This window comes from Physeter macrocephalus, chromosome 9 (genome assembly GCF_002837175.3).
Source record: "Physeter macrocephalus isolate SW-GA chromosome 9, ASM283717v5, whole genome shotgun sequence".
Lineage (NCBI taxonomy): Eukaryota > Metazoa > Chordata > Mammalia > Artiodactyla > Physeteridae > Physeter > Physeter macrocephalus.
Genome location: NC_041222.1, coordinates 76,972,771 through 76,984,820, shown reverse-complemented (window position 1 = coordinate 76,984,820; position 12,050 = coordinate 76,972,771).

Here is a 12,050-nt window from a genome sequence, read left to right as displayed (position 1 = left end):
TTTTCTGATGTTGTTACAATTTTCTTGTGTACACAGCACGAAGCAAAACAGACTTGATAATTACTCATTTAACTTTATGACTACAGAGAACAAGCCTATCAAATCCACTCTGAGAACACTCAAAATGCAAAGATCAAAAGGCAACTTGAAAGAAGCTGCGTTTTGAGATAACTTTTAAAATCCCAATTTGTTTTTCTCATAGCTCAGGGCAAAGGAATGAAAAATAATAGAAATACATTTTAAAGAAATCCCTTAGAGTTGAACTGTATTTCTAGGTAACTTAGATCACAAAAGTGACTTTTAAAAATCGAATTAGCTGTTGACTGCATTGAGCAAAGCCTGGAAATAAATGGAGAAAACAATTCACTTGGAGATTTAGTTAGGAATTAAGTAAATTTGGAGCTTTGACTGCCCTTCATGAAATATCCACATGGTTTGCATATTTCACATTTTAATAACTAGCTTGGCTTTGTTAAAAATGTGTGAGCATTGGAGATAACAAGCTTGATCTTGTTTAGATCTCTTGGGGTACTCTCTCTTTTCTCCCTTAGATGCACAAGTTTCAGTCCTGATCCATCATCCCAAGATAAGAGCTGGAGAGCTTTTAGTTGAAGAGTAGCCATTTAGTGCATCTGAAGGAAGTCTCAGTGCGGCTTCCCCGTTCGCCTGGAGTCACGTTAACGATGCAAGGGAGCACATAATGCACTTTACCCTGATGTTTCATTACTTCAGGCACTAAACCATTGTCAGATCCACCATCAATATCTTATTAAATTCATCATTATGTCCTTGACATTATTTTAATAGCACTGGCAACTGCATGATAGATACAAATAAATCACAGCCTGAATTTTCTTTCATGTGACTTCCTGACTCAATCCACCACTCACTTTCTCTTTAGCTATAAAAATCCTTAGGCAAGACTTCCCTGGTGGCGCAGTGGTTAAGAATCCGCCTGCCAATGCAGGGGACACAGGTTCCAGCCCTGGTCCGGGAAGATTCCACATGCCATGGAGCAACTAAGCCTGTGCACCATAACTACTGAGCCTGCGCTCTAGAGCCCGTGTGCCACAATTACTGAGCCTGCGTGCCACAACTACTGGAGCCCACATGCCTAGAGCCCGTGCTCTGCAACAAGAGAAGCCACCGCAATGAGAAGCCTGTGCACCGCAATGAAGAGTAGCCTCCGCTGGCCGCAGCTAGAGAAAGCCCATATGCATCAACGAAGACCCAACACAGCCAAAAATAAATAAAGAAAGAAATTTTTAAAAAAATGCTTAGGCAACAAGTCACTTTTTCAGTTGGTAGGAGCACTAAGATGGAGCTTTTTGTAGCTGCTTTCTGAAACATTTGCTTTAACATTGCAGATTTATCCATGGAGCCAAACCCTTGAACATCAAAGACAAGGGTTTTGTCTTTGATTGTTTGATTGACTCTGGTCTACTGAGAACTTGGCCACAGCCCTCTCCAATTTCAGGTACCTGGGAAACACCTGTTCTCATGATTCATCTACATAGGTAAAACATGGATTGAAACGCTTTCTTCAATCCTTGCTAGATGGGAGCAGCGTTGCTATTTTGAGCTTAGCCAGCAGTCTGGATTTCTCTATTTCACAAGCTTGAATAAATCGAACATCTCATTTTGAAAGTTCTCTGCCCTTTTCTTTCTTTTTCTCTTTTTTCTTAGCAACATATGAGCTTTTACACCATTTACTGATGCAAATTGCAGATATTTTTTTAGAACTATGCTGTGGCTAGCTTCTTTAGGCTATAAATACTCCAGCTTGACTATGTTAGAGACAGATGATTTATGAATTTCGTGGAAAACCAGGGTAAGATCACTATTAGATAATATTATGGCCAAGGGAACACAAGTCCCCAAATCATGCTTCTTGAGGACTCGCCCTTCCATGGATTATGCCTGAGAAGCAGATGTAACCACAGGTGATAAACTGCAAATGCAAGATAAAGTAGCATTATTTTTAGCTCACCCCCGTCCTCATGAAAAACTTGAGCGAGGTATACTGGGTTACAGGAAAGCAAATTTTCCTTCTACAAGTTAAACCCAAGTTTCTCAAATTTGAGCATGCATCAGAATCTCCTAGAAGCCTGGTTAAAATGCAGATCACTGGATCCCATCCCCAGAGTTTCTGATGTAGTAAGTCTGCGGTGGGGCCTGAGAATTTGCATTTCTCACTTTGAGACCCACTGAATTAGGTTTTCATCACCTCAAGATAAAGCAAAACACAGGGTCTGACTGGCCTATAGCCCCTTCAAGTCCACACCCACGTTTTTGATCTTACGCTGTGATGTCAGGAAAACCCACCGAGTTCCTGGCACTGAGCTGGCCCCAGCCCAGTACCCTGGGCATCGCATTGCATTTTAGTAGCTCCAGGCCTGCCTGATGGATGAGAGAGACTCACTACTGGGCCCCATGGGTGGAAGAGGAGAAAGAAGACAGTGCCACTCCCTCATCCACTGTTCCCCATCAACATTGAGAAGCTCTGCCCTTCAAACATGGCCCACTCATCTGTATGACGAGAGCTGACCAGTCAGCTCAGTCCCCCTCCTTGCACATCCAACATCAAGGAGGGCATGCAGAGAAGGGCCCACACTAGTTTTAGAAAAAGAAATTATATCCCCATTTCTTCCTCCACTAGTAAGTTTCCTCTGATAAACCACAGACAGCGATAACTCCTGTGTATCTCTTGCCCACTGGTTCGAGGGATATTCTTTGCATGTGTGCCTCTATCTCAACAGCAGAGCACAAAATTATGTTTGAAAACAGACTCCAATTCTAAATGTGTTTGTAGAGAATATCCTTAAGAGTAATCCTATAATGAGTATTTTTGTAAATTATGTCTTTTCTCCTTAAATCATCCATTTTATATATTTCTACTCTCAAGGGTACAGTCTGCTGTGACATGTAAATTTGCACTTATCTGCCTGTTGCTTATTTTGTTGTTAATGTTTTATTGTGGAAAATTTCAAACATGCTTTTGTTTTTTAAAAGAATATTCTTTGCTTTAAAAAAATGTTTTCCCTCACTTTTCTGTTGTTTCAGCTTTCTCTGGTGTGGAGGGAAAATACAAAACTTTCTTCAAAATTTACTTTAAAGACAGTATACTTCCTGTCACATAGTATTTTCTTATGAGCCTTTGGTGTTAGGAGAAACTATGCTTTACTTGAGGAAATGGTATCCTTTTATTGGGCAAATAATGTGAATCTTGCTCTGATGGTGTTTCCCTTTACTTTAGCTAGAGGTCTTTTAGAGTCGATTTGTAATCAACTTCTAGCATTTGTACAGAACTTTTGGACACTCATTTCTGAATGTTAAAGTGGCCTTTAATTTCTTCCCCGTGTCTCTTTTTAAATTCTATTTTACTTATAACATTTTGGTAAACTCTTTTTGATCATCTTTGAAAAAGGAGATAGGGTAAAAACAAACTCATTTTTCATAAAAAGGCATTATCTTCCTGCCCTTAAAATACAGCCTGTAGTGGAATCTGTGTGCTAGACAGGAAAAGCATTTGATCTCATCGAGAGAAATCTGTACCCAGCAGCAAAGTGGCAAACACCTCACAGGAACATCAGTGGTCATCAGGTGAATGAGTTCTTGTGGCCAGTCTAGATGCCTTTTTGCATCTGTTACCCTCATGTGGAGTTCACTTACTTTACTGAGTTCCAGTGAATGAAATGGCCTTTCAAGTCTGCTTCCTTCCAACCTGCAATAGGCTGTGATTCCATCAAGTTCTACTATTTCAGGTTGTAGAAATGTTATATATTAAGGTAAAAAAAACCTGGACAAGATGACTTATAATATATAAAGAGGTGACACAAATCCATACAAAAAAGACCAACAACTCAGAAAAATGACATTGGATCAAACGAGCAATTCACAGAACTAAAAAATGACCACACACATATGAGAAAAGTCTGGGCAATCTCATTCATAACAGAGAACAAGCAAATTATATAACCAATAGAATAGTGGCTTTGGCCAACTAGATTGGCACTATTTTAGGAAAAGTAGGAGAGTGTGGGAAATGAATACTCTTAATCACTGTTGATGGGATTATTAATTGTCCTAGACTGAGGGCAAGTTACAAAGAATTATCCAAAATTTAAATGCAGAGACTATACCAGGAATTCTTCTTTTAGGGACTTATCCTACACAAATATTGGCACATGTGTGCAGAGGCATGCATATGCATGTCATCATTATATTAATGATAATATTGAAAAAGGGATAATTAAACTATCCATCAATAAGGGAATGATTAAATAATCATTATATGGATGTATTCATACAATGGCAGCCTGTGCAGCAGTTTAATGAGCTTGATAGCTCTCTGTGTGCCAGCATGGAAATACTCTTCAAAACATATGGTTCAAAGGATGAAACTAAGATGCAGAACAATATGAAAAGAGTATGAGTCCACATACGTAGAAAAGTACTGCAGACAATATGTTTTTGTGTATGTGTCTATAAGACTGCAAATACATAGAGAAAGGACTTTTTAAAAATAGCCCTCTCTGGTTAGGGGAGTGGAATGGAGATGGGGATGGTGAGAAGGAGAGTAAAGAAGGCCTTTTATTTTTTTATCCTATATCATTTTACATGGTTTGAACTTTTTCATGTTTGCATCCCTATATTGTGCAATTAATTACCTCAAGAAACCTTTAAAATAATGAGAAAAATAAAGATAAGAGGACTAAATAGATACATATTCAATTATAATCTGGGTAATGGAATTATGGATAGTTTTTAGTTTTTTTGAGCTGTTGTTTCCAAACTTTTACAATGAGTATATACTGTTTTGTAAGCGGACAAAAATAAACAAACAAACAAAAACTTTTTCAGTGTGATACATTTTACTCCTTCTTTTCTAAATACATAGAAAAGGGATATGACAAACCACTGGATTTTAACCACTATGATTTTCTTTCCCATTCTTTCAATCACTCTTATCATTAGAGGGCGGCTTCTGTTTCCTTCCATTCCTGTACTTTAATACTTTCTGACAGAGATTTCTGGTTCAGATTCTCTGTGTCTACTCCCAAACACTAGGAATAAGTTTCAGCCCTGATAGTGTCTTATTCCCAGAAATGCCCATCAACTTCGCCTCCCTCCAGGGGGTTGTTAAGGGAAGGATGCTGAACATTTTTTCTAATTTGTCCTTTTCATGGGTACAGCATTATGCAACCTAGAGTCTCCATTTCCCGTGGATTTACCTGGATACCTGGAAATTTCCTTTTTAAAGGAAACATGTTTTCTTCCAGCTGTGCCCTCATGGACAACCCCCATCTCCATTTGGTCTGGAGCTTTCACAAGCTGAATTCCTGCCAGTCTCCCTTGGATCAGCTCAGAGTCACGCTTTCTCCTGAATGTGCCATATGGACTACTTGTGGATGATTTCCCACGGCCTGCTCACCTTTTATCATAAGCACGTCAAGGCATGCATGTGCGGCACATGTTTTTGAGAAGTAAAAAGAATTTCATGGAAATAGATCCATGAATGGACTTCCCTTCCCCCAGCCACCTTGCTTTTCCCCTCAATGGTATCTCTTCTGTATACAAATTATCTCCTTAGGGCAGACTTCTCAATCTGTAACACACATGCAAATGGCCTGGGGATCTTGTTAAAATGCAGATTCTCATTCATTAAATCTGGTTGGGACCCAAGACTTTGCATTCCCACCAAGCTCCCAGGGGATGGTGATTTTGCTGATCCATAGGCTGCACTTAGAGTGGTAAGGTTCTAAGGGACATTAGCGGGAGTTAGTCCCATCAAAGCCATGTAACGGTGACGTGGGACTTGTTTAATTGCAAAAAGGAAACTGTCCACACAATAGTGATAGAGAATCAAAAGTATGATTGAACTTATGGACATAGGTTTCATTTAGATTTATCTTCTTATGCATAAACCAAAAGGCCCACAGTTTTATAGAGGGACCTGGCTATGAAACCATGAATCTCAGAATGTCAGGAATGGAAAAGCAGCCTAGAAGGTGTGTACTGAGCTCTCAAAGACAAAACATTTATTCCATTTCATTTTTGATACATTTAAAATTTATTTCAGGTTATCAAATGGAATATGGAGTAATTAAAACACAGTGTGGTTATTTGAACATTTCTTTATACTGAAGTATTTGTTTTAAAATTTTCTGCATACTGAACATTATTTATACTGTTTTTGAGTATACTATTTTATACAGTTTTCTTAGTAGTTTATCTATGTGCTATAATATATACATGTACCTTACAGGCATTTAACCACTCCAAGTGAAATATAGAAACCTGTTTCCATTTACTTCTCTTTACTCTCTCTCTCTCTCTCTCTCTCTCTCTCTCTCTCGTTACAAAATACAAATAACATAAAATTTGCCATTGGTGATATTTAGTACATTCACAATATTGTGCAACCATAACCACTGTCTAGTTGTAATATTGCACATTCTAATCACCTTCAAAGGAAACCATGGACCCATAAGTAATTACTCTCCATTCCTCCTCTCCCCAGTCCCAGGCAACCACTAAGCTACTTTCCGTTTCTATGGATTTGCTTGTTCTATCTAGAACAAGCAAGTTTTATATAAGTGGAATCATAACATGTGGCCTTTATATCTGGTTTCTTTCACTCATCATAATGTTATCAAAGTTCATTCATGTAGTAAGATGTGTCAGTAGACCATTCATTCTTATGGCTGAGTTATATTCCAGATCAATGGGTATATGAATGGGAAGCTTCTACAGTATTGTCATTATACATTTGTGTTCATTCAGGGCTGTGGCTAGAGTGAAGTAAATGAACCAAGTGAGGTAATTATCTTGAGCCCTAAATTGTAAAAGCTGCTGAAAAACTTAGTAGTCATGATAACTAGTAAGGCAATATTTTAAAAATCAAAATTAATGCAAAAAGTACATGATAAACAAAATATCAAAATTTTAAATAAAGACAGGATCAGTATTACTGATGTTTCCTTTTGACTTTGGCTGCAATGCGGCTTGGCACATCACTGTTATTGGCACTATATTTAAAAAGTTGATATTTTGTTAGTCCTACATTTTTATACTGATTTTGATAAAATATTATACTAGGACATTATTTGTTTTGATTCCTGAGTTTTTGGTGTCAACTTAAATTGGGCACCGGAGGAGAGAGTACCCTGCCTCAATCACTTCACCTTAATCCTGGCCTGTTGACCATTTATTCCTGCAAACTAGCTTGCTCTCATATTTGCTAATAAAACAAGACAGTTTACTAGCAGAATGGAACAAAGAACAAGATGATTTCCAAAATTAAATTAAATTGAATTAAAAATTTAGTGTAAGGCTTGAAATATGAAGTCTGGACAATCTTCAGGAAGAAAAATCCAAAGACAATGACATAAAAATATGAGAGAAAAAAATGTAAATTTAGAGAATCAGACCTGACAAAAATCTATCATCAGACTATTAGGAATTATAGAAGTTAAAACACACACACACACACACACACACACACACTCACACACACACACACACAGGAGGCATTTATTAACTAAATCATACCGGAAAAATTCTATGACCTCAAAGATAGATGTCTCCTTGTCAGAAAGGCCCAATGAATGATAAAAGATTCAGACTCAGGAACATCATTGTGAAAATTCAGAACAATAAGGATAAAGGCATATCGAGGAAAAAAAACAATGGAAAAACAAATTGCTGACAAAGGAATGAGTATCAGAATGACATCAGGTTCTTGACAGAACACTTTAAGCACAGCATGGGCAGATACTCTGCTGCCTGGTCTGCCTCATTGTGAATGATGGCATTATGTCTGAAAATAAAAATACAATAATGGTAAGTGACATTTGTAGATAAATCTGAACCAGGTGGTCCCCAATCACAATGCAATCAAGAGTCTGAAAAACCCAGAGCAGGTCGAAGGTGAGCAGCCATCCTTAAAATGGTCTGTCCTCTTGTCCCTTTGGCACGTGCAGAATCACACCACAATGTACGTTCCACAGGACCTGGGACCTGCTTTATCTGTTCACTGAAGTATCTGTGCAATCTAAAATATGGTGTGGCATAAACAAGTCCTCTGTAAAAACGTACTGAATAAATAAAGAAATGGATCTTTGAGGCTCGTCGCTTATCATCTTATGAGGAAGGCAGATACCACGTAAAAAAAAGTACATAGGTAAGCTGGGAGCAAGAAACCCCTGGTGTGGCATGAATGAGAACTGACAAGGAGCACAGAGGCCTCCCATCTTTTCAGGTGCATATTGAGAATTTGGATGTTCCCCTTTGGCCTACTTCATGGTACACACTTAGTTTTAATTAATAATGGAGACTTTAATGAAACATTTGAAAGCACAGAGATGTTTAATAATAACACAAAAACACTTGCTATTAGAAGGCTTCATTTCTAATGCATGCCCACTTATTACCTTTAGGTTTGCTTTTATGTTTTCCAACAGTTTAAAATATGTGTTTCCTAGAGAAGTCAGCACGTCTATTTTCAGGGTTTGAAGAAAACATATTTTTGGTGTTTATATAGTTTTGGTCTCATTTGGTGGTTTACTTTTTTTTCCTGGTATTTATTTTTTCTCGTTATTTCTAATCCCTGTAATGAATTTAGTCTCCTCCTTCACATGTATATGCCCAAGACAATGTTATGAACCCTGGAAGATCTCAACTAAATACTTTTTAATTAACTCACTACCACTTCCATCCCTGGTTTCATTTAGACCAAAAAAAAAAAAAAAATCCTCCTGTCTCTAGCAGATGCCTTGAGGCACCTGACAGCACACTGTTGTGAAAGACTTCAGCAGACTCGCCAAGCAGACTGAAGGCGCCTTCCTTTAACCTTAAAGAAATGTCCCAATTTTAAAACTACTTCCAGAAATACATGCCCCCTACCCCAGGGGAAGAGGGAGCACAGCGAAGCCATATCATGTTTCTGCTTAAATTCTTGTTAATCTGATTTTCAATTATTTTTTAAAGTTTTCCTCTGGTAAATGTACCAAATAAGTGCATGTGATTCACTTCAGGGACCAAGGCCGTTCTGCATTAGAAACAGGCCAATCCTGTGAGTGATTAGAAAGTTTCTTAGAGGACCATTCCATGCAAATTGGACTTAGTACAAGATCTGACTTCAAAGGACAAAACTGATGGTTAAGTGGAGAAAAATTACTCCCTTATGATTAAAAAGAAAATGGTACATTTTGTGCAGACTGGAAGCATCATTCTGATGCAAAAACTTTCCTCTCCTCTCTCCTGCTCTGTTTGTGCCTTCTGTGAGGAAGCAGCAGAAGAGAGAGAGAAACTAATCACATGCTTAGAATTTCCTCTCCCTGGGAAAGGTTTGGGCCAGTGCTACTTTAAGTGAGGACTGGCTGCCAGTCCTCACACTGTTGGTTGCTGTTAACAAGACAGATAACTTGCAAGGGAATGTAAATCCATTACATCATTAAGCAGACTTTTGGGTCCAGCTGAAATTCACAAGGTGACTTTCTTGATGAAGGAAGCAGTGTCTTGATTCACATTCTGGGGTAAACTTGTCTCTGTTGGACTGACACTTTGGGTAGCACTGGGTTGTCCATGGTGTAAGGAAAACTCCTGAACTGACTCCTGAAGAAGCCACTGAACTAGTTCTGGTTGCAAGTAACAGCAATACACTCAAGCCAGCCCAAGAAAAGAATTTATTTTAGAGATACAAACATGGAACCTCATAGAAATCCAAGAGCTGAGATGATAGAGCTGAAACTCCAAGAAGCTAGTGCCAGAGGCCAGCTCCAGAACAAAAGTTCTCTAACAGGAGCAGCAGCAAAACGTGTGGACCCACATACTTATGCTGTTCAATTAACAGGTTTTGAAGATATTTCACTCCCTTGCTTTTACTTACAGTTTCCACTCCCTCCTGACTGGGTATCTCTTAGTATCTAGCACTTAATGAATCTAATTCAATTTAAGGTCACTATTCTCTCAGTGAATTCTATTAAAGGTAAAGGAAACTGGAGTTATTAAACCTCTGCATGGGGTTTCTAGAAAATACTGGGGCTTAAGCAATGTATTTGAAAAAGCCTTTTCTTTCCATCGTCAGTGATATAAAAAAGTTTTTGATGAAGGTGTAGATCATAATGCCAGTTGCCATAGATAAGGAAAGGGTGAATAAGAAGCAGAGCTTAAAATAAAACAGTTTAAAACAGACCAAAATCAGTTGTCTGAGGAACGGATCTACATTGCAGATGTGCTTTATTTGACCTACATATTGCTTTCATACACACACACACACACACACACACACACACACACACACACATATATACACATATATGTATATTTAAAATTTTACCCATGTGTATTAACCCATATTGTATTGAGTTAACTCATATGTATTAGGTTTTTCTGTAGCTGCTGCAACAAATTGCCACAAACTTGGTTCTTACAGTTCTGGAGGCTGGAAGTCCAAAATCAATTTCACTGGGCTGAAATCAAGATGTAGGCAGGACCATGCTCCCTCTAGAGGCGCTAGCTGAAGATATGTTCCTTGAATGTTCCAGCTTCTGGTGGCTGCCAGCATTCCTTGACCTATGGCTTCATCATTTAATCTCAGCACTCACATTGCCTTCTCCTCTTCTATGTGAAATCACCCTCTCCTCCTTCTCATAAAGACACTCATGATGGCATTTAGGGCCCACCTACATAATCCAGGATAATCTCCCATCCCAAGATCCTTAACTTAATCACATTTGCAAAGACCCCTTTTCCATATAAGGTAGTATTATTCACAGGTCCCAGGGATATCTTGAGGGTTGTATTCAGCCTACCGCACCCTACGAAATTATTATTTGACTGTTTTTGATCTGTAAATGTAACTTTCATATAATAAAAAATACTGGTTACCAGAAAATAAATCAGGTTTAATATAAAATACAGATCTCTGTCTTTTCTTGAAAAATGAGAAGATCTGGATAAGCTGGGGCCAAATCCTCAATAGCAACACAGCTGGATATCAGCAGCATCTGTCCCTGTGTAAGACTCACTTGTGATCTCCAGCTCACTGTCGCACCCATTTACGGTACTTACTTGGACCCTGAATTGATTTGAGTTTGTAACCTCTGACAGTTGCTACATTCACAAATGCACACCTCTACTACAAAGCACCAGGATATGCTCATGGAGAAGGTCTGATTGAGGTGGTTCTAAGGGGTAAGTCAGGCAGAGTTTAGGGTAGCATGAAGGTAAGCTCATTCTAAGTAAGTGAGCAGAGCTTGGAAGTTGGAAAAGTATTAAGTCCTAAGCCACCTTATGGCACCCAGATATTTCTTCCTACAACCTTGAAAGCAAGACTGCTCTTACATAATGTGGCTGAACCTGCCTGGAAGAGAAGCTAAGAGAGTCTGAAAAATCTCACTGTGATCTGCACCCCATTGACTCTGTATCAGAATCTTGTGGCAGCTGGCCTTCTACAAGGTCCTGGAAGAGTACATTTGTTCCTATGGCAACTTGCAGACACAAATGATAACGCAGAAACAAAATGAGATCTAGTGATACTCATTGATGATGAAAAAGAAGTATACAGTTTCGATTACTTTTATCACAGTTCCTAAAATTCTTTGTGAGGAGGTGTTTTTAGGTTTTTTCTTTTTTTTGGCACTTATGCGATAATGATGTCAAACTCTGTTATTTTTTTTGAATTATGAATTATACCTATCTTAAAAATCTGTGGAAGACTAAATGTATTTCATCATGAAGAGGTAACATACTTAAAAAATATATATTGGGTCAATCACTAAAAAGTGAGTTTAGCTGAGGTCAGGTTGACATTTTTGCCGTTTTTTATTGAATTAAAGGGAGGAAGTGGGAACAGAGATGTGTGGTTGTTTCCCCCAGGTGAACTGGTGTCTTTGAGAAAAGGAGAAATGTGTGACTCCCTTCTTTCTTTCTCATTTTTCCTTCTTTTCCTTCCTGCTATGCTTTTTTTTTTTTTTTTTTTTTTTTTTTTGTGGTATGCGGGCCTCTCACTGCTGTGGCCTCTCCCGTTGCGGAGCACAGGCTCC